The following is a 24,523-nucleotide window of genomic DNA, read 5'->3' on the forward strand; positions in this document are numbered from 1 at the left end:
TTTTTCTTTTTGTTGTATGAACGTAGAGGCATGGATGAGGGGTTGTGCTGCCAAGTTTAGTGTTTCTGGGATGTGTAGTTTTGTTATTTTGTCCTAGGCCGAAATTTCATTACCCTTTTATATATATAGATTGTTCTTTCATAGTTGTTGTTGTTGTTTTTGCACTACAAACAAGACATGTGCAGTGTGCATAGGAATTTGTTCGTTTTTTTCTCCAAATGATAATTCTGCCCCTCAACAGTCCGAGGACCATGAACCGGCCCTCCACTTAAAAAGTTTGAGGACCCCTGCTCTAGTAGATTGAAGTCCATAGTCCCGCGAATAAATATCTGCATTGGAGGCAACTTTCCCCGGGCTTCCAGGAGGCTCCCGTCCAATGCCAGAGGGCACCTGTGGGGATTCCCACATGCCACGCAATGCCCAACCCTACCCACGCCCTGTATCCCTGTGCTTGCCAACACAGAGCATCTACCGCATTTCTCCGGACTGTGTGCCCCCCTCTTCTTTCCCCCTTCTTTCTGGGAAATGGATTTCCCGGCGTGGTTCCGCACGGCTTCCTGCTCTTCGCCTGTCCAATCCCTCCCAGTGCGGGGGCATTGGGGCCCCTCCCAGGCTTGAGTCGTGCATGGGCTCCCTCCCACCTCTTCTTTCTCCTCTTCCTCCCACTCATCTTGGCTCGCCAGGCTCCTCGGCATTGCAGCAAAGGAGGAGGGAAGGCGGCCCGCCCCGGGGAGTCCTTCCCCGCCCCCTGCTTTCGGGGCTCCTCCGTCACGCCTTGGGGCTCCTCCTCGAGGGAAAGGAGGGGGGAAGAGGAGGAGGAGGAGGAAGGCAAGGAGAAGCCTCCCTCCCTGTCAGTCCGACGCTGCTTCCAGCCAGGCAGCCGCAGCGCTGAGCCAGAGGAGAGGAAAGAGGCTGCAGGTAAGTCCGGCGCTCCCCTTAGGGATGCTTTTGCAGTCGTGACAAACAACAATACCGTCTCTCCTCCTGGAGTTAAACACCTTTACCTTGCTTTCGAGGGAGTTGAAGGAGTTGAGGGAGCCGCAAAGCCCCGACAGACCGGGAGAGAAGAAGTTTTGCCGAGTTCAGAGCTTTGGCGGTGCGGACGCCGGCTCTGGGTTTTCTTCTCCTTCTTCTGCGAGATCGGCTCTCAGGGGCTGCGAGAAGCCTCTCCAGAGGGCAAAGCCCAGCCGGGGATCTGAGGGCAAAGCCTCAGCCTGACAGCCGGCCTCTTTCTATCTCTACAATCTTAGGGTGCAGCAATAGCAGGCTTGGGCAAACTTGGACCCTGCAGGTGTTTTGGACTTCAACTCCCACCATTCCTCACAGCCTCAGGCCCTTTCCTTTTCCCCCTCAGCCGCTTAAGCGGGAAGTCCAAAACACCCGGAGGGCCCAAGTTTGCCCATGCCTGATCTATACTGCTGAATGGCTGCAGTTTGACATCACTTTAACCGCTATGGCTCCATGCTGAGTTCTAGTTTGGAGAGACTCAGCATGTTCCAGAAGTATTCTCTCCTGACGTTTCGCCCCCATCTATGGCAGGCATCCTCACAGGTTGTGAGGTCTGTTTGGAAACTAGGCAAGTGGGGTTTATTTGTATCTGTGGAAGGTCCAGGGTGGGAGAAAGAACTCTTGCCTGTTGGAGGCAAGTGTGAATGTTGCAATTAATCACCTTGATTAGCATTGAAAGGCCTTGCAGTTTCAAAGCCTGACTGCTTTCTGCCTGAGGGAATCCTCTCTTTGGAGGTGTTAGCTGCCCCTGATTGTTTCATGTCTGGAATTCCCCTGTTTTCTGAGAGTTGTTCTTTATTAATTGTCCTGATTTCAGAGTTTTCAAATACTGGTAGCCGGATTGTGTTCATTTCCATGCTTTCCTCCTTTCTGTTGAAATTGTCCACATGCTTGTGGATTTCAGTGGCTTCCCTGTGTAGCCTGACACACGGTGGTTGTGAGACTGGTCCAGCATGTCTGTATTCTCCAGGATGGTTCATCAAGTGCTCTACTATGACTGACGCCTTTGGAGAGAATGCTTCTGGAGCATGGCCATACAGCCCGGAAAACTCACAACAACCCAGTGATTCCGGTCATGAAAGCCTTCGACAACACGTAGACACCAGACTTGGCAAAGAAGGCTAAACACTTCGGAGAAATTGATACTTCCAGGATCCCATTGTATTGAGCCAGAGCAGTGAAAGTGTGACAAACTGCATTCATTCTGCCGTGCACCCTAGGAGACAACCTGGGGGGAAAAATGAGCTAGGTGTTATGTGTAGGTCTAGGTTTAAGGTAGAGAAGGTGACAGATGTCCAAAGGCGAGAAAAGCGACAGGATGAGAAAGCGGTCCCAAGAAAGAAAGCCGCATTTGGGAAGAGAGGGAAGAGAGGGGAAACGGTGCCTGAGATCTGAGCCAGCCCTTTGCGGCGCGATGCGACGAGGAAACCCGTGAAGCGTTTCAAAGGGCTCCAGTGCAGACCCACACCCCAGCACCCGCATCCTCACTTCCCGGGGGGACTCTGCCTTCCCTCCCTTCTTCCGCAGCTTCGCAAAGTGGCTGTCAAATTGTCATCGTAGTTCCATCAGACCCAAAGAGACTATATAAAGTTCAGATAACTGTTTGGGTTGCTGTGAGTTTTCCGGGCTGGATGGCCATGTTCCAGAAGCATTCTCTCCTGACGTTTCGCCCACATCTCTGGCAGGCATCCTCAGAGGTTGTGAGGTGTATTAATAGAAACTAAGCAAGTGAGGTCTATATATGGTCCAGGGTGGGAGAAAGAACTCTGGTCTGTTGGAGGCAAGTGTGAATGCTGCAATTAATCATCTTGATTAGCATTGAATAGCCCTGCAGTTTCAAAGCCTGGCTGCTTCCTGCCTGGGAAGAATCCTTTGTTGGGAGGTGTCCGCTGGCCCTGATTGTTCCCCTGTTTTCAGAGTGTTGTTTTTTATTTACTGTCTTGAGTTCCGGAGTTCCTTTCTGGACCTTATAAAGGTCTTTTCTTCCGTTAGCTTTTCCTTCCCTGATTTTTTGCTGGGTGGGGGGTCTCGAGGGGGGATGGCGGGAGTGACCCCTTTTCCTGGGCGATGAAGGGGGGCGGGAGGCGCGTGGGGAGCCCACTGGGCGTGTGCGCCAATCCGGAGTCTCCCTCCTGCTCTGGGAATCCCTTTCTCTCCCCCCCCCCCCCCGCGCCTTTCTGGAGAAGGCGGATCGCTGGGGATGATGCTTAGGATGGAGATTTGGGTGGGTGGGGTGGGTGGTCCGATCTCCGTGTTAGCACTTTTCCCACGTGACAGAAGCTATTGGGGAGAGGAGCAGGCATGGTGCAAAGCAGACCCCCTCCCACCCTTTGGTGATTCTTTGGGAGTCACTGTTTTTTCGCGTCAGGTTTGAGGATGAGATATAACAGCTCCCCTGGAGTAACCAGGTCTGGAAATACTGTGTGGCTCTGGGGCCATGCGACCCCCACCTCGCCCCCCACCAGCACCCCACATACAAGGGGAGAGAGTCCCAAGGAAGAGGCGGAATAGAGCCAGGAAAGAAGCCTTCCTCTTGCTCCTGGGGATGGCCAGCCTTCCTTGGGCTGCATTGCACACACTGCAGTGCAGGGAGAAATGACAACAAGTAAATGTGGTCTTTTCAGAAAGCTGGCACACGGGTGGGAAATATCAGCATTGGTTGTTTGCTCTCAAAAGCAGCTCCTGAAAAAAAGCAACACTGTACATGATCCAAATACTAGCAATGTTATACTAGTGGTTCAAATACTAGCAAGAGTTTATTTCCCACTTGCTCCTAAAAATTAATTTTTTAAATGTGGACGTGTTGCAATAGCAGATTCCCACGTTAGTTTAGTGTTTACACCTTAGTTTATTTTTTTGGTTATTTAATATTTAATGTTTATTTTACTCAAGTGATATTTGTCATTACTGTTCGAATGTAGCACAATGGACTTCTGACCAAGAGGTCAGTGGTTCGAATCTGGGGGAGCAGGGAGCGGGTGAGCTCCCTGTCAGCTCCAGCTTCTCGTGCGGGGACATGAGAGAAGCCTCCCAAAAGGTAAAACATTAAAAACATCCAGGCGTCCCCTGGGTAATGTCCTTGCAGACAGCCAATTCCCTCACACCAGAAGCGACATTTTTCCTGACACAAAAAAGTAGCACAAATCCTGTGTAAAATCATACTATGTATTTTTGACATTAAAACTGAAATCTGAAATATATACAGAAGTGAAATATATATAGGAATGTTATACTAGTAGTTCAAATGCCAGCAAGAATTTAGTTCCCACTTGGAAATTACTAGCATTTCTAGGGGTGCCCCATTTATCTCCAAATACCAAATGTTTTATATTAACACTATTTATTTTGAATAATGTGTTCCGCCTTGTCAGACAAAGACATTAGTTTGCTGGATGGTAAAAATGATTGCATCTATAATTAAAAGCGGCAAATCTATTGTCGGAAACAAAACATGATGAAAAATGGACGTTGTAAGCAAAACATAGGACACACATATATTTTAAAAGTCCCCATCTTCCAATTAAATATATTCTTGCTTGTAACAGACTTCAGTGTGACCCCTACATCCTGAAATGTCTCCAGATAATTAAAAATATTTTTATGTGTGCTGATAAGAGTATTTGCTGCAGTAAAAGTGAGTCTAGGTAAAGTAAAAAGTTGACAGTTAACTTAATATCAAGAATACAAACATATGACATATATGTGGATAAAGGAAGCAAAAGGTTCTAAACATTCCTTTTATTCTTTATGACCATATCTTTTACAGGGGCATTTATTGGATCGTATTTCTACGTAAACATGCATAGAATAGTTCTATTAGTAAAGCCTCTCTTGAGCACCAGTAGATACAAAAAATGAAATGTTCACTGTATGTTTAAAAGAACATACAATGCTGGGTGGAGGGGAACATTGTTCTATTACAAGACAGAACAGTGCTTGCTTTTTATGCATATATTGGTTTAAAATGTCTGTTTATACAACAGTGAGGATTTCCCCCCTGGTTTTGAAGGAATAGTGATGCAACAGAGACTGAAAAGACAAAAGCAATCATAAAGCCTTTGCCCGCATTCCTCTGCCGTATTGATTGCATAATGAAAAAAACTGGTGTGGAGTACGAGTGCTTAAAATGTGATAAATGAATATTTTTCAGTGTATCTGAAATATTGAACAATCAGTGTTTTCTAAAATGCAAAAAGAGGATTGATTAGTGAAGGGCCTTCATGCTTATAAAAAGCTAACTTAACTTAGAGCAGGATGAAGTCGGCTAGATGGGTGTAATGTAAAGACAGAAGAACAAAATGTAATACCGATAGTGTAAATCCGAAGAATGAAAATTATGTTAAATTGTGTCGTGTTATACCACATTCCTGGAAGAAAGACCTGATTTTAATAGTACTGACTTCTAAGTAAATGGTGCATGATCAAAACAAGCTTACAGACAACATAACCCAAACCTTGTTGACTTCAAGAGAATGCCCCATTGAATAGGTTCAAGATTGCTCCATCAGTCAAGGAACCAGATTACATTGACTGTGCACTGCGGGAGATTTATGTGATTGTATTTATCAAAACCTGAACATTGATGCTTTAAAAAATCAAAATACATCAATTAAGTTAAGTGAATTTGAAAACATGAAAGCAGTGGCTGCCGTTGTCTTTGTTTTATGTGGCATATAGTATTTAACGTCATAACACAGTAGGGAATTGGTTTTAAAATGTCATGGTCATTATGTGTGTAGCTTCACTTCACTGAGTGTGTGTCTGTAAAGAGATAAGTATTTTTTTATTACAGAAGAGCATCTGATATATTGAGTATATATGCTGGAGGGCACTAACAACAATGCTAAATTGTATGCTAGGCTTTTAATGTTTCTCCTTAAGATCAGAAATGTTTTTTTTAATCTGCTGTAAAACTAAAGTTGAAAGATGGGGCATTCCTTTCAAGATGCATTTCAGGAAATGTAAATATAATAATTTAAAATTAAGTTCTAGTGACTGCCACAAATAACTATATTTTGTGTATCAGAATACAATATTTGTAGTTGTTTATGTTTTAATGAAAGTTTAGATTTTGACAGACTATTATAAATTGTTGCAATATTTGTTATTTTTATTTAGATTTTTTTTAAAAAAGTGAGACATTTAGTTTGTTCTTCTTCATCACTGAAGCAAACGGGAAAAGTCAGATGTAACAAATAAAAGCTGCAAAATTATAGGAAATGTTGCCCTTGAGAGAAATCTCTTATTTCAGCATTTCTATTGTTGCCTACCTTAGTGATTTATGGTATCTTAAGACTGTGTACTTGGTGTATTTTATATCATTTGGAGTCAAGTAAAGCTGAACCACAAATGTTGTAAATTGAGCAAATGCCCATTTTGTGTGTGTAATAATATGCATTTTTAAACTCATTCATCTTTTTGCCAGGGCTCTGAAGGTTCAAAGAGCTTGAGTTACTTGAAATCCTACTGACTTCATTGCACTGCTCAATGCAGTGAAGACTGCATTGAGCAATGGTCAGGTTATCTAAGATCAGTTATTTCTGGATTCATGGGAGTTATAAACCTGTTCTTATTTTATTTTTTTTGGAAAAATAGGCTCATGACACTTTACTTTTCATATCTTCCAACCTGTTTTAGCTATGGGTTTTTTTTTTGTTTTTTTTAGTAAAAACAGGGCCTTGTGGCATAAAGAGGCCTCTATGATTCTGAAGTATGGAAGAAATAAATAAAAAGGTATAATTAAAAGCTTTCTCTGGGAAAGAGTTTTTAAAACTTTGTATAAAATATTTCTGTTCCAACTTTCTACACTGAATCTTCAAGGCATGTGAATAAAACAATAACATGCAATAATTCCAATTACACAGAACTGCAATCAACGGACAGGTTCCCCAAATAGGATTCATCCAGCTAAAATAATGTAACTTGGCAGTGAACATAAAGTAGTTGTTTGTTTTCTAAAGCCTGGGTGTTGCCACTGAAAAAGCCATGTTTTCCAACTGTAGCCATCACTTACCTAATATCAGAAGGTGAAAACTTTTGGCATGTGGCCTTTGATAGTTTAAGTAAATGAGTATCAGTTTTATATGAAAGAAAGTGACATTTCAGGTTTTTTTTTCCTTAGTGCAAATATGAGTAAATGTCAGATCCACCTGAATCTGTTGTTTATATTTAAATCCTGCTGATAGAAAAGAAAGCAGTTGGTTAAAAGTTGTTACGTAACACAAAAAATATTTTTAGTTTTGAACCTAATGGTTTAGGTTAGGATGTGGGGAGGGGCAACAAAACTCTTTGCTAAGATCCATCAAAATAGATCTTAAAATAGATACATGGCAAGAAGGGCAAAATAACAGCATATTGTGATTTTAGCATTAGAAGTTTTTTTTGGGTTTTTTTTTACAGTTATTGGGTTGAAACCCTTTCCTATGACTCAAAAACCATGTAGGTATCTTGTCATAAAGGTCAATATCACAGATACATCAATTGAAGTTAAATGCCTTACAAAGCTGACCATCATTCCTGCTCACTGTATAATTGAGCAAATGCCCATTGTGTGTGTGTAATAATTTGTATTTTTAAACTCATTCATCTTTTTGCAAGGGCTCTGAAGGTTCAAAGAGTTTGAGTTACTTGAAATCCTATTGACTTCATTGCACTGGTCAGGTCATATAATCCCAAGGGTTTTTTTTTTGGATTCATAGGAGTTATAAACCTGTTCTTATTTTATTTTTTGGAGACAAATGTGCTCATGATGTGAGCTGTGATGTGCTGTGCCAACAAAACTGGGAATTTCTTCTCTTTATCCTAAAACATGGATAGTGCAAGAATGAAATTTATTTTTTCCTCCAAATATGCTTCATCTCCTAACCCCTAACTGATTTTTCCAGAAGTTGACTCCCATCCCGCTCCGGTATAATGAAGTTGTGCCAAAACCCAGATAAGTAAGGCTTAACCTGAGGAGATCTCTCCTGTCTGCTTTGTTGAGAATCTAAGAAATAGAAAGGGAGGCAGATAGGAGCAATTCAAGCTTTCAGCTAGAAAACATGATTCATGTTCATCAGTGTGCAGATAATCTGAATGCCTCTGGAATATACCCAGTACACTCTGCACATCGTGAGTGTACTCTATGCGTCCAAGAGATGGGCTGATTGACACAGGGTCAGAATGGGCAACCCAAAGTGAAGGGGTAGTTGAACCTTTAATGCTTTGAGACTTCCCTTTACTCATCTCCATCCCACTCCCAATGGGGGTGTCAACCTTTCCAAAAGAATCTTCCTTTAGTACTGTTTGATACTTTAAAAAATATTAGTAGGACAATACCCCCCCCCCCTTTTTTACAGCTTATTATGGCCATTCTGCTTAGGTGCAATAGCTATCAAGGAAGAAAGGAACAAGTTCTGACATTTTTTCCATCATGATGAATGGCTCCATTCATTCAAGTAGCAGACAATTGGTTTTTAATCAAGTTATTTTCCATAGGGACCAACGTGGTCTGCCATCCATTTTCCCAGTAGTGAAACACAGAGGGACACATTGGTGACTTTTAGATGCTTACTTGGGCTTACAGCTTAATAGTCACATTCTGATCTAATAAAACCGTAGTTTGTAGCCTGAGCTAGCAGACAGTTGCTTTAACACAGTAGTTCCCAACCTTTGGGCTTCCAAGGTTCCTAACAGCTGGTAAGCTGGATGGGATTTCTGGGAGTTGAAATCCAAACACTTGGAGGCCCAAAGGTTGGGAACCACTGCTTTAATAAGTCTTCCAAACAAATGGTATAAAATAGAAATAATCAGTGATCATTATTTTTGTTTTTTTTTAATTTTCAGCTGTCATTCTGCCTTTGTACTTTTTTCAGTGACCAATCAAAGTATTTGCTAATTTTTGCCAGAGGTATAGTTTTATCTGCATATTTTAAATAGTTGCAATTTTCACACCTCTTTACTCTGGGTTTAGTCCAGCTTCAGGTATGATGCATTCAGTGTATAATTTAATTCAGGGGTTCCCAAGTTAAGGTCTGCAGGCCGGATATGGCCCTCCAAGGTAATATACCCGGCCCTCGCCCTAAACTTTAGACTTAGGGTCGCCCTAACTCTGAAATGACTCGAAGACACACAACAACAACAACAACAACAACAACAACCTTAATTAACTTGACTCTCCTATCATCCAAAAACATGCTCACACTGAAATACTGGTAGGTTTATATTGGTTAAATTTTGTCCTAATTTTAAATATTGTATTGTTTTTTCATGTTTTTTCACACTACAAATAAGAAATGTCCAGTGTACATAGGAATTCATTCATGTTTTTTTTCAAAGTATAGTCTGGCCCCCAACAGTCTGAGGGACCTCATCTTAAAAAGTTTGAGAACTTCTGATTTAAATAGAGTGACAAAATGCAACTTTGCCTGTCCCCCTTGGGTTATTGGAAATAATTCATTTTCTCCAAATTCTGTCCCAATGGTAGCCTCTTGTCCTCACTACAAGTTATGCATCACATCAATCAAATGTTATGGCACATTTAAAAAAGAGAGATCTATAGCTTTTCATGATTTACGCAAAGTTTTCCTATGATCTATAAAGCATAGGCTGCTTTTCTTCTGGAATTTTTTAAATTCCCAACATATGTTTGCAATATGATCCTTAGTGACGCTCTCATTTTTAACCCAACTTGGACATCTGGTATTTTTCACTTCATATATGGCTTTTTTTTGGCAGATCTTGAGCATCATTTAGCTTGCATGGCAGATTAACACAATGGTCCAGTTGTTGCTGCAATTGTTGTTGTCCCCTTTCTTAAGGATTGGAATATTAAACCTTTCTAATCTGTGCATCCCTCTTTTCTTTAACATATCTGTCATCCTTCAATCTCTTTTATATTCAGTGTATTGTTTCCATCATCTTTTTATTTCTTCATGACATGTGTTTACCACTCTTGGTTTAAATTTCCCTTTGATTTCTTGGATATTGTGGAAGAAGCATTTTGTTCTACCATTTTTGTGGTATTTTGTTTCTCTGCATTGATTATAATTGTGGTTCTCTTTCTCCCTGTGTAAAATCACTGAACAGTTGTATTCAGGGTTCTTACCCTATTTCTGTCATCTTTTAATTTTGCTTCTCAACTATCCTTCACAATTGAAAGAATTTCATTTGTCATCCAGTGAGGTTTTGCTTCCCTGTTAGTGGCAGATAATGTCTTTTTTAATATTTCCTTCAGAGTGCTCCTTCCTAGCTGTGGCCCAGGATCCTTTTTGCTCCTAATTAGGCTTAGTAGTTCAAATCTGTGTTTACACATTATCTTTAAATTATATGGAGATGTTCTTCAGGTTGTATTTTGATACAGTGATTCTTTAGCTTTACTAAGATATTTGAAATTAACTATTTCTGTTCTGTGCCACAATTTGCTCCTGTTTATCTGTTGGCAGAGAGTGGAGCTTCTCCATTTTTTTGCTTCCAAATTATTTCAGTATTTGCCATCAGGTGATATTCAGGTAGAAGAATGTGTTTGTTATGAAGAAATTGTTGGCTTCACTAAATTTATTCAGTCGCTCTCCTATTTCATTTATTGATTCTAGGCCAAATTTTCCAATCTGTACTTTTTCTGTGTTTCCTGCTTTTGCATTCCAGGACCACAGTGGTGCTACTTTTTTGTTTTGATGGGTTAATGTATTTTTATAACAAGAGGTTATGCTGCTGGTAGAATTGCTGGTGGTAAGGTCTCCCTTGTCAGACAAGATTTTGCTGGGGGGGCCAAACCTAAAAAACTGCTCTACCTTGAAAAGCCTATGATAAGATAATACAAAAGAAACAAGAGATAATGCCAGAAGGTTGGATGGCAATCAATGAGCTACTGATGAAGAGCACAGGACAATTATGAGTAGCAACTATGGGTAATGATACAACAGGGCTCAATATGAAAGAACCCATCAATGTAACCATAATCCAACTTTATGCTCCAACTATAGAGGCTGAAGAAGAAGAAACCAAAAGGATCTGTGACGGAATCCAGAAGGAAATTGATTACACACCAATAGGGCATGTTGGTAATCATGGGTGATTGGTATTCATTGAAGGCAAAGCCCTCGAAATCAGGGTGTTTGTAGATGAAGCTTTAATGACATAATCCCTCTGATCTCTCCAAACCATCTAAACAACAACACAGAACCAACTTCTAATCCAACATATAGGCTTGTGGCTCCAGTAGTCACTTTTGATTTCTTCTGTATGATTTTAAAAACATCTTTTGCCTTATTAAGCTTTGCCAGTGGAGCTTTGGAAGCTCGCATGAAGTTCTGCATGCTTAAGTTGATCTATAAAGGTAATGCTCTTATGTGGGCCTTCTTTTATAATCATCCTGCTTAACACATGGAGATTTATTGAGGATCTAGACCTCATTGTTGTAACTCACACATGTCTATCCACTGTTTCCCTCATTTTTTCTATAGAAATTCTGTTAATGAGAGAAAGAAAATAGATGGCCTGTGATCTACAAGTATCTTCCTGGGACATGGATTAATTTTGCAAAACACACTAAATATTTACTTAACAAAGACTCTCTTGCCAGCTGTAATATATCCTTTGCATTTCTAATTAAAGACTAATTGATTTTAAGAGGAACTGTTACAATTTCCAAGAGCATAGCAAAGTTTATTTAATTTTCGGCAGGAGTCCCCTCAAAGAAAGGAAAAGAAATATGTAGCCCTAAATTGTATGGTTATTTTATTCACTTCAGATCTAATGTAATTTTTATTTATGGTATTTAGTCTGCCACAGTTCAGAGTAACATTTTTAAATATTAAAGATGGAAAAAATACTAAATGCTTTCTTGTGACTTTCTTGCAATTTTTTTTAAAGCAGTCAGCCTTTGCTTACATGACTCCCATTTGTTTTAGTCTCTGATTAGAAAAGAGGAGATAATTGATCCCCTCCCACACAAGTGCTTTGTCAGAGTGTGCTGTTGGGCATCTTATATTTCCACCACACCTTTAGAATTTGTGGTAATTATCCAATCACATTTCAAAGCCTGGTTAGCCTTGACGTATTTCTTCATTCATTGAATCAGAGAAATTGGGAAAGACATTTGACGAAGGACAGTCATCACTGCTGCCATGGTGAATGCATCTGTTGATTGCTGATTACAGCTGGTGAAAACAACTGCTGTAATTGCAAGCTCATTTTTATACCTTGGCATAGGAAAATATAAGATCTGTAATACACTGCATGTATCCATTAATGTGTAAGCTGTATATTATTATTATTATTATTATTATTATTATTATTATTATTATTCATTTTGTTTCCTCCCTCTACTCAAGGCACCCAGATAAAACACAATGCCATAAAAGTACATAGATTAAACACGGTATTAATAAAATGTAAACATAACATTCATAGTTTAAAATGGATCAACTAGGATTGCCAGAAGAGATAGGTCTAATTGTGTCTGAAATTTTGACAACACATTTAGTTACCAGATCTCTTCCAGCAGATCATTTCACAGTTTAGGGTATTCTAGAAGGATACCATGGTAAATATTGTATTGAACACCACTGAGAAATCTAGAAGCACCAACAGGGACACACTCCCCGTCAGTGTTAAGATGAAGACCATCCACTAAGACGACCATTGTGTGATCGAGGTGACCTCCCCTCCAGGACTTTGTAAAAGATAGTTCAAAAATCAAGACTTTATGTTCTATATTCCATATATTTATAGTAGAAGGTGATTGAGACTTTTTACTGAAGTTTACTGTGGATTATCCCTGCATTCTGAGGCAAGAGATAACAACTTCATGAATTGTAAAATCATGCTGCAAAAACTCCACTTCTATGAATTTCCATATTGGGTTCCCCAGATGTTATGAACTTCGTTCTTATCAGATATTTTCAATTGTTTATATCATTCATGATTCCCCTTTATGCAATGTAACCCACCTTTATGGATTCTCCCTTATTTCCTCGAAATCTACCTATCTGCCTATATGTATTTATACTCTTTGGGATCCCCGGAAAATATGTGTTTTTCCCAGCTGGGTTTATGTTCCAACTTTATTTTAATTTTCACTTTATCCCATATATTTGTCAAATCATCAAATCAAATGGGAAATATTATGACCCCAACGTGAACCTCGGCCCCATGACCCAGACCTCCCTTCCCAAAAAAACAAAAGGATAATCTGCCACCGTTTAATCCAATCTCATTCCGATCGCATGGACAATATAGGGTTTAGAGTCACCAAATTCCTAAAGGTGACTCGCCCCCAAGGCAAACATTGTCATATCCCAGGCCAGGACGCCGCTGGAAGGCACCCTGTGGGGCCCGTCAATGACGGCTCATCACCACCCATCACCACTTCCCGTCTGACACCCCAAGGCATATCTAAAATCTGTGAACGTGACAGGACCCCGGACACCCTTGATGGGTGCCATTAATTCCTTTAGAAATCGGCTGGGCCAGAATTAATCTGATATTTCCTGTCCGGTCACCTCATTGTTTCAACAGCTCCCGCCTCCTCCTCTCTGATTGGCCCGAGGGGGGACAAAAAACGGCTCCCCATTGGGCCAGCAGAGCAAGGCGGGAAACGAAAGCCCGCCTCGTTCAACCTCTCAGCCTATCCGCGATCAGATGGGCAGGGAAGCGGGGCGGGAAATTCAAGGGGCTGTCAGACCAAAACATTGTATAAATATGACTTTATTTGAAACATATGTTACGCTAGTAGATTGAATGATCGCTATTAGCGTCCTTTTCAGCTGAATTGCTCAATAAAAACTCCTTGGCGGATTTTCCTTCAACTTGGCGGACCTTCTTCATTTCAGGCTTCAGGTTGTATTGCGGCTTATATTCTCCTTTTGGCTTCGCCAAGGTCCGTTCCCTCAGGACCGGGTCGGGTCTCTCTTTAAGGGCCCGATCCCCCAAAGTGCGGTCGACAACAATTGCAGTTTCAACTCTGTATCCTGCTCTAATGTCAGTTTGAAATGGGTCAAGCAAGTGTGTATAATCCAAGCCTGCCTGGAGTTGGAGGGCAAATGGATGACCAGCCAAGAGGGCCAGGGATCAAGAAAGCAAGTTGCCCTCTTTACTTGCACCAGCAACATGTTCATCTCAACAATACTCACCAATTGAAACTGATCCAGTGTAATCCCACCCACAGAGTTGCTGATACCTCGTTACTGACTTCTGCTCCAATTGCAGTATTTAAGGCTGGATCTACACTGTTTATCTACTTATCCCAGATTATCTGGCAGTGCAGAATTATATAATCCAGTTCAAAGCAGATAATCTGGGATCAGATCCTGGGATAGTGTAGCTCTTATGCAAAATGGTTGTTAAAAATATCACAGTGAGTTACTGAAGGTTCTAGCAATGGTTTCAGAGGGGAGGACACCTGGGTTACACCTCTCACCTGGACATGAATCCACAGATGCAATATGTGCAGAGAAGAAGGCTTTCTTTGCTCCGTGTATTGCTACCTAACAGGAACAAAGATATCCTCTATATCGTGTCTTACTGCATAGAAGTAGAGTTTTTCACCATCTATGCTTTAGTCATCCTTCCCCTGAGGGTCTCTGTATACCAGGGACCCTGGTTAGTAATGGGGTACCTTCAGAATCATGTGTCTGAGAATAGTCGTTGAAACAATCGTTGGCGTTCTCAGAAAACTTCATTTGTTCATTGAGTTAGCTATGTTATTTGGATGTGTTTGAAGCAGGTTTATGTTTTGAGTGGACTTCCATTGAATGTCTAGAGAAATTAAAGGGAAGAAGCTGTACATAGTGCTCCATCACTTATACACTTGCCCAAAGTAGGCTCCATTCATGGTTTGAATGTGTAATAAGAATATTCAAAATTACAGTTTTGTCTGATGAGTACTGTTTTCTTTTACTTTATTCAGTAAATGAACTTATATGAAACCTGCTAACACAACACTCAACTAGAGGGAATGGATGATCAAAGAAAACATTTAAGATCAGTAATGCTTCAGAGGTTTAAAAGCTTGAAATTGTATGAAGGAATATAGGAATCCATGCTATTCTGAAGGAGACCATTGGTCCATCCAGCCTAGATCAGTGGCAGTGATTATCCAGGGTTTCAGTCACCAAGCTTTCCTAGATATTTGGTATTCTTTGGTACTCTCCATCTAGGTACCAATCAGGCTTATCCAGGCTTCCAGTATTAGATGTGTTCTGGGTAGTACTCATGATATAAATATGATTGGAAAAATTATTGTTAGTTGTTTTGCAATTTTGAAGAAATATATCATTTTTGTGTGTATTTGCCTTCAAGTGGCGTGTCAGTTTGTGACAACTTCCTGAATTTTACTGTTTTCTTAGGCAAGAAATACTCATATGTGGTTTTGCAAGTTCATTCCTCTGAAATATATCATCTAACATCAGGTGTTTATTTCATTCTGCTGTCCAAGTACTAACCAGGGCTCAGACAGGATCAGATTTAGATTTAGAATTAAATAAATTCAAAATTAATTTTTGTATTCAGTGCCATTTTTAGAATATAAAGGTCATGTGTAAAAGTAATAATGGTTTTAAATAACTTGCATTATTTTTTTTCATATATCCTGTGTTTCATTAAAAATAATTCTAAATAACGATTTTGAAATTTGCCTTTATGTAATTTTCTATTTTAGAAAATCTATTTAGATTCAAAGGGAGGCAGAGATGTGCTTCAAGTTCAAAAAAAACTTTAAATGGGAACACAAGTGTAGGAGATAGCATTTCTTTAAGGTATGGTGATTAAAAACTATTTTCCATGTAATGGAAAGAGCAAATGTAATAGTTGAATGCATTTTATAATATTATTTCAGCTTTATATAGATTTGTCCTTTTTTAAAGGTAGGGTTGCTATTTATTGTTTGTTCTTTTTAAAAAATTGTTTCTCATTTTCCTTCACTGCATTTCTTTTTCCACTGTAATATCTCTTGAATCTTAGGACTATGATTTTGATGCATGAAAATGGAATCTCTCCCTCCCACACACACATACCAGGGGCTTCTGAAACAATTCTTTGCATTGCCCATTATGATCCCAGGAACCATTACGGGAAATTCACACTTTTTCTATATTTACAGAGGGACGTTTTATGATCTCTGTATAAAAATTTCCTCTGCATCTTTCTCAGCCAAAGTAGTGTACTCATATAGAATATTACTTGTCTGATTGCTATCCCTATGTAAAAATTGTTTTTCAGAATATTATTTCTAAAAAGGAAAAATGTTTTGCAAACCCTAGTTGCAACATAGTGCTTTTCATTCTGTTCAGTGCCTATTTCTGAAATCCTTATGAGATACAACCTGACTAATTTCAGTAGAGTAGTGACAGAGAATTTTTATCGTAGATGAAGGACAAGAAAACCCATTCAGTCTGAGGGCTAAATTCAATTTGCAAGAAATTCCCCGGGGCTACGGTTTTGTGACAGACAATACAAAAAAGAAAAGAAAAGAAAAGGACGGGATAAAAAAAATAACAGCATATTTGCCCTTAATTTTTTAAACCTTAGTACTGCCATATTTTAGAATGGGGAAAAACTCAAAACACAGACTAAAACACTGCCAGGTAATTAATCACAAGGAGGAAAGATCTTGTCCACCAGGAAAACCAGGAAAGCTGGATTGGGACCCCAGTAGGCAGAGTCCCCAATCTTACTTCTGTGAGAGCATTGCTCCTCTTGCTGGCAGGCCATGTATGAGTAATGGAAAGCTCTTTTTCATTATAGCCTTGAGATAGAAAAGCATTTTCTTTGCTTCCTTGTGACTCATCCCTCCAATCCACCTGATATCTGATGTTTGTCTGAAATATGGATGCATAGAGGTTCTAGGTAATGTTTCAACTTTTTTTAAAAAAAACAATCTTATAATGTTATTAGTAAGTGTGGAAGATTGAAAGCCAAATGAATAGGATAGCAACAACAATAAATGATAAATGGTTTCAAGAGCTTAGTCAATGGTAGAAGCGTGTGTGTTTTGTGAGCTTGTATAATTAAGGTGTTGATAAGAGTACAATGCACCTTATCTATGGCATACAGGGGACATTATTGACGAGGAAGTGCTTCTCTGATTCACAGATAATCATGATGCCTGCAGTTAGACAAAAAGACTTCTTTAGGATGAATGTGAATTATGACTTCACAGCCTTTTCCCTCTTCTCCCTTTCAGTCCCTTTTATTTTTGCATACAAAGGACTGCTTCAAACCAGAATTGATCTCCCCTCCAACGATATCTGTAACTCACTTTTATCCAAATATCAAATGTTCAAGGGGGGGTTGGGTTGAAAATTTATTGGCTAGTAGCCAAGAGTTTACGTCAATTAGCAGAAGCAGGAGATTTTCCCTCCTTGTTCTATCCTTGTATGATCTTAACAGGACTTTATTCTCTCTATCCTCCCTGCCAGCTCCTTCCGCTTCCTAGACTTCATAGGATCTGTTACTCTCCATCCCATTTAATTCCAAGAAAGACGTCTCTTTATTGAACGTGTCTTTTGTCAGTAGTAGACTGATTGAGGGAGAACAACAGTGAAATCCAGATAAAGCTGAAGTGCTCTGACCAGGTTGTAGAAATGGACAGGAGTGCATTTTCACAATTAATGCTCTTGTGCCACCTGCAGCAAAAGAGTTCAGACTTTGCTAGAGCAATACATGCTTTGAGTACATCCTGTTGAACAATGGAACTGCCTTTGGAAACAATCCAGAAACCTCAATGAGTCCAAAATGAGATGGCAGAAAATGGACTGGGCCAGTCACAGGGAGCATATCAAAAGAAATTCCACCTAAATGTTAGTAAGAACTTACTGATGGTAAGAGCTGTTCAGCAGTGGAATATGCTGCTGCCTCACAGTGTGGTGGAGTTTTCTTCTCTGGAGGTTTCTAAGCAGAGGATGGATGGCACTTGTAGTCTCTTTCAAATATATGATTCTGTGATTAAGGTCCATGATTACTCATTCATTTTGAGCACCGTTCAGATTGCTGGTCATGATTTATAAAGTCCTATATGCTAGAGCATGAAAAAAATCACTTGGTGAGTGTGTTAACTGAAACTGCAATGCACAAAGCTGATTGGTTAGATTACACCCAGGGAACTAACTGAGCCTGGGAGTTTTGGCAACAGTTACCTATATTTCTCTGTGCAGGAGCTTACCAAGAGAGGTTTGCCTCAAGGCTGCTGGGAGAAGACCATTTCATCAGTGGTTCCCAGCCTGTGGGTCCCCAGGTGTTTTGGCCTACAACTCCCAGAAATCCCAGCCAGTTACCAGCTGTTAAGATTTCTGGGAGTTGAAGGCCAAAAGATCTGGGGACCCACAGGTTGAGAACCACTGGTTTACATGGACACCTAAGGACTATTTGTTTGAATCTCTCGCAAAGGACATTGTGTGAGTCAGTGCAACGGTTCATATGACTGTACATATGTTGATCAGCATTTTGAAGAGTAAAACTCTTGTTCTTTACTGATCATCTGCGTGGCGTATCTTTTCTCAGGCAAGATAGTGTGTGGACTGGTCAAACGTGAACTACGTGTGATTTTCATCCCACAACACTATATTGTTTAAGTCCAGACTATTTAAAACATTGTATCTCACTATATAAATCTGCCAGACTCCAAACATCCTGGTTTGGAGGCGGGCCTTTTCTTAATCCCACTGCTATAATAAAGAGGACTGTCTGATGCTCCTGTCCTCAGCTGCTCTGTCTGTGAAATTTCCTTCCCCCTCTCCATTACTCTTGTTTCCCTGACAAAGACTTTTATTCAATCCATTTTTTTAAATGATTAATGGATTGCAGGGAACCTTTTATCGTATATGTGTACTGTATTTTCAATGTTGTTGGTTATACATTGAGTATCCATTACCCAAAATGATTGTGTTCAGAAATGGCCCATATTTGGGTTTGGTTTTCTTTTTGTATTTTAGAATACATGAATATACATAATGAGGTATCTTGGAGATGAGACCCAAGTCTAAACATGGAATGCACTTATGTTTCATTTACATTTTATTATAACATAGACTGAAGGTCATTTTATGCACAATGTTTCAATAACTGTGTGTATGAAAGAAAATTTGTGTATCCTGAACCATCAAAATGCAAAGATCTCGTTATCTCAGTCATTCATGTGGACATTTTTTGGATTTTAGAATATTCCAGATTTTAGGATTCCAGAGAAAGGGTATTCAACCTGTGTATTATTTTTAAAAATTTTATTTTATATTGATGGTTACTTAATTGTGTTAGAACCTTTTCATTGCCTGGGTTTGGGGGGTCTAATCATGTTTTTAGCCTTTATGAGTGACTTTGAATCCCATGCCAGAAGTAAGGCAGCATGTAAAAAAAGTAAATAATTGAATAATAAATAAATAAATAAATGGATGGATGGATGGATGGATAGATAGATAGATAGATAGATAGATAGATAACAATAATCCTATTGTTATCTCAGAACTCTGGAGTGAAACTTTTGGACCTGGTAGGAGAGACAACAATGCAGGGAAAGATAGAAATTGCACCCTCTGCAAGTTCCATTGACCAAACTGCTTCTGTCAGTAGAAGTAGACTATTGGATCCTGATTATAATCTAAACAGTTGTTACACGTCTTTCCAGGCTGGGATTCAGGTTCTTCACACAATGATTTGAGATTTGGAAGAATATTTTGCCATACAAACAGGGTTCACCTACAATTATAGAATAAACGCTACTTTAAATGCCATGGCTCAATGCTATGGAATCGGCTCTACCAGTTCTTTCGACTTTTTCGCCAAAGAGTGCTGGTGCCTCACCAATCTCCAGTTTTCCTGATTGCATATTATTAAACCATGGTGCATAAAGTGGTGTCAAACTGCATTAATTCTGTAGTTTAGAGCCATCTTGAGTCACTTGTAAAAATATGGACAGTTCTGACATCTGAAAACATTTAACTTTTACATTTCATGGTGTATCATAACTTTCCTTTTTTGTTTTAGTATGTAGCATGGCAATGTATCTCATTCTCGGTGGATTTTCAATGTTCCATCTAATAAAATTAATGAAATCGTGGGGGAAAGTAATTAAATCTGTCATGTACTTATCTGTTAGTTTCAGGCATTGATGATCAAAACTAAAGCAAAGAGACAGCTGATGGCGGTCTTGTCAGCCCTTCTGAATTTCATAGTAGAGCAGTTCGTACAGGTAATCAATTAGTAGGTGGTTATAAAATAATCAGCCAATAGCTCCATTTTCTTTTGGCTTGTTTCTTTTGACATTATTTGTTCTTCCATGGATGCATATATGCCAATGTATTGCTTTTTTAATCTTTTTTTGTTGGTGTTGTGGTTAAATTTATTTTATTGATAAAACTTATCTGTTTTAATTTTCAATTTTGTTAGTTCCGTAAGCATGTCAGAATTGCTGTCAGGCAAGTTCTACACTGTCATTCAAGAAGCTAAAGTAACACAAATTCTGGGACTGGGATCCAATGAGTGCAGATTCAAATTAAGCCCTGCTGCCCATCTATGTTGAGACTAAATTAATCCTAGAAATTACCCATACCTTTAGGCTGCCATCAAGGATAGATTGCCTAATTTAGATTTCTAGGTGGAATTCCAAGCATTCTGTTGCAGCAATGCTCTGGATTTATGCTTACTTAACTTTAAATATCTGGATTTGGACTCCTTGTCTTGAAAACTGAGAGATTAATGACACAGAGTTTCTTAAGTACAACGCTCAGCAGCCAGGTTTCTAACTGGGGCAGATTACAGGGTGTGTTCAACGCCACTGTTTAAGGAGCTCCATTGGCTGCCGTTTATTTTCCGAGCCCAATTCAAGGTGCAGGTCATTACCTACAAAGCCCTAAACGGTTTGGGACCCATCTACCTTCGAGACCGCATTTCCCCCTATGAACCCGCACAATCTCTTTGCTCATCGGGGGAGGCCCTCCTCTCGTTTCCACCACCCTCGCAGTCGCGGTTGGTGGGGACGAGAGAGAGGGCCTTCTCCGTCGTGGCCCCCCAGCTTTGGAACTCGCTCCCCAGGGAGATTAGGCAGGCCCCCACCCTTCTTTCTTTTCGGAAGAGTCTGAAAACCTGGCTCTTCCAGAAGGCCTTTGATGATTGATCCTTGTAGGATCGACTTACTTGCCTGCTAAGCAATAGACCCTCAGGTATGCTTTCTCAGGATTACACTTAGCACTTTAAGTACTACACCTGCTGTGTAATTACCCCTCCCTGATGACTTGATATTTTTCTGCACCTTGGCCCAGATCTTTTGATCCAACTCATGATTTTAACATTATTTTGTATATTGACCTTTTATGACTTTTATCCATGTTGATGTTTTATTATTGGTTGATTTGTTTATTGTTTTTTGTTTTGATTTTGTGCTGTTGTGTCTGGGCATAACCCCATGTAAGCCGCCCCGAGTCCCTTCGGGGAGATGGGGCGGGGTATAAGAATAAAGTTATTATTATTATTATTATTATTATTATTATTATTATTATTAATCTGATGCCTGTTTTGGACTATAGCAATGGTTCCCAATCGTTGGGTCTCCAGGTGTTTTGGACTTGAACTCCCAGAAATCCCAGCCAGTTTACCAGCTGTTAGGAAGCATGGGAGCAGAAGTCCAAAACACCTGGAGGACGAAGGTTGGGAATCACTGAACTATAGATTATTATTTCTGACCATTCAGGTTGAGGCTGATGGAAAGCACAGCCCAAACTATTTCAGTAGCATCAGGTTGGGGATTAATTTCTGAATTCCTGCTACTCCATTCCTGCTGATCATACCATTAATGTGGAGATGGCTAATGTATGTCTGACATTGGTTTTGTCTTGTGGAGTAGAACACATTGACCACATGATTTAGTAACAGAGAATTTGGTAAAAAATGAAAAAAGAACATAATTCTGTTTAATGACTGATTAGAAAGTGAATAGATGAGGATTTGACAAAGCACCAAAAGGTAGAAGATTGAAGTATTGCTCTGAGTTTCAGGATTCAAGATTTTTTCAAAGTGATAGGTAAAGGAAATGGAGTTCTACCTAAGGTCAAGGGAATGTGTTTTCAGAAGGCTAGAACAAGGTGGAGGCTTATAGCAAGTTGGGCTGATTATGAAAATAATCAGAGGTTTATATTGTGAAAAAGAAAAGGCAGACTAGTAGGAGCAAGAGATACTATTAAATAAGGTGGAAGAATATTCCCAACTCCTCATCCCCCAGAAAAGAAAAAAAGTCTGTTGCCACAGGTGTGTCAAAGCCACCTTTTTTTTCAGCTGATCTTCCTCCAGCAATTAGATCCTGTTTCCAATTCCTGATAGTGGTGTAGTTGTGGAAGGATTTCTGTAGAACTCGAACAGCTACAAAAAGAAAGGCCATAAAACTTTGAGTAAATTCACCACTTTGTGGCAATAGATGCACAGACTGTCCTCCTGATTAGACTATAAAATTGTAGTGTACTTAAGAAACGGAAAAAATATTCTGGCATGAAGGTATAAATCATAACAGGATGAGATGGTAACATGTTTGTTTTTTAAATTCTACCATTATTTTAATCAGTGTATTTTCTAATACTTTTATCTCAATGCATTATTCAATCTACAAAAGAATGGTTTGTGTAACGTAGTGAACCATGCATGGCTGTTTAAGCTATTAAAATATTCAGTTTGTGGCTAATGGAAAATGCTCACTGTACGGGCACTTCAATTTATTATTTAGCATGCTTCACTTGGCTCCTGTGCATTATTAGCTGTTACTGAAAAATAGCTGAGTCTACTATTGTAGCTTAACTTAATCAATTACATAGACCTAATTACATATTTTCCAAGAATTTTAGAAGAAAGTCTTCATCACATGACTGCATTTATCATTTTATATTTTTTTAATGCACTAAGGAAAGGAAAGTGGATCCATAAACGGATTTCAGAATCCACATGCTGTAGGAGAAGTATACTCAGTTGTCAATTGTAGCAATGTTGGAGATGTTGGAAATGATTCCAGACAAAATGATTTGTCTGGAATCAGAAAAGTCACTTTTTGGAATTGCAACTTTCTCAGCTAACGTGGCTACTGGCTGGGTGATTCTGGTAGTTATAGTCTCCCAAATAACTTCTCCAATCTTTCAAAATGTCACTCCACAAAAAAATAAAAAAATAGGCTTAGTAAAACAGAGACTGTTATTGCAAAAGTTGGATAGATACCTTTAGTGAATGTTACAAAAATTCTTACAGGGATTTGTATTTCTCCTCTCAAAAATTATTTCCCTGCAGAAAACTGTTGAGGTGAAAAAACAAATTACTTACACAGTGACCCAGGAACAAAATAGAGAGGATCTGAGCCCAATATTTTATTCAATTGAAGCTATGTTGTTCCTACTTGTTTTAAAGAAGGAAAAGTATTTCCGCCTAAATCATTTCTAATTGTATTCTCCTAACAATAATTTTTCTCAAATTAATAAGAAAATCACCCTGAATCAATTTCTTCCAAAATCAATATTCAGATTCAGTCAATTCCTATCAAACTGCTCATCTGCTAAATTTCTCTTTGCCAGCTATTTATCCCCTCCCTCTGGCTCATCTGTCTGATCATCACTCAAACGTACGCCCTTTCTCTCCTGACAAGCTAATTTTCTTTATGTAGGGAATTGTGTGTTTCGTTTTAACAGAAAGGAGCATCCAGACATTTGAACTTCCACTTGCAGGCTAAATGAGTATAATCCACAGAACTTTATTTTTGAGGAGTAATTTTATAGGAATTTTTAAAATTGGCTATAAATTTATGTGAGTCTTGGATGACACACATTTCCTTGACCAACTTCAGACTGGTGTCATAGCAGGATATGGAGCTGAGATTGCTATGGTTGCCTTAGGGCCTCATCTCAAAGACCACCTGGCATCACAGCCAAAGGAGAGGGGCAGCAGAGCGAATCTGTAACCCTGGGCACAGCTCCCTCTTGGCAATGCATTCCCCATCATTCACCATCACACAGGGGAAACACCACCTCCCATGTTGTGGGGAAAGTGCCCGGTGATGCTTTCATCCCAGTTGCGGGCCATGCCTCCACCGGATGTCACACAACATTGTGTGATGGCCGGCATGGGGCTCTGCTCATTAGACAGGACAAAAGTGTCCTAAGACACTAAATTCCACCTGTCTGATAAGGTACTTTGTGGATGATCTTGTCTCAACAGTGACAAGGGGAGTGTGCCCCTGTTGCTGCTTCTAAACCTCTCAGTGGCTTTTGATGTCATCGACCATGACATCCTTCTCCAACACCTGGAGGAGCTGGGAATCAGAGGCACTGTGCTGCAGTGGTTCTGGTTGTACCTCTGAAGAAGGTTCCAGATGGTGCTTGGTGATAGCTGCTCCTCAAAAAAGGAGCTGGTATGTGATCTAGTACAAGGTACCATTCTGTCACCAATGCTTTTTAATATTTACATGAAACCACTGGAAAAGATTATCCATAGGCATGGGGCAGGGTGTTATCAGTATGCTGATGACACCCAAATATATTTCTCCATGCCTTCAAAAACAGCTCCCCTGAATGAATGC

General features: G+C 39.8%; 1 protein-coding gene across 2 annotated transcripts in view; it reads left to right on the forward strand.

Moving 5' to 3' along the window:
* Nucleotides 1-679: 679 nt before the first annotated feature.
* Nucleotides 680-24,523, forward strand: part of sv2c (synaptic vesicle glycoprotein 2C) — a 107,223-nt gene continuing 83,379 nt past the window's right edge. Inside the window, exons 1-2 of one of the 2 annotated variants that reach the window (XM_062972341.1) lie at nucleotides 680-918; nucleotides 20,078-20,170. The gene's annotated coding sequence lies outside the window, so the exon portion shown is untranslated. The remainder of the gene's footprint in view (nucleotides 919-20,077; nucleotides 20,171-24,523) is intronic. The other variant, XM_008102931.3, reaches the window with a different exon arrangement.

This window comes from Anolis carolinensis, chromosome 2 (assembly GCF_035594765.1).
Source record: "Anolis carolinensis isolate JA03-04 chromosome 2, rAnoCar3.1.pri, whole genome shotgun sequence".
Lineage (NCBI taxonomy): Eukaryota > Metazoa > Chordata > Lepidosauria > Squamata > Dactyloidae > Anolis > Anolis carolinensis.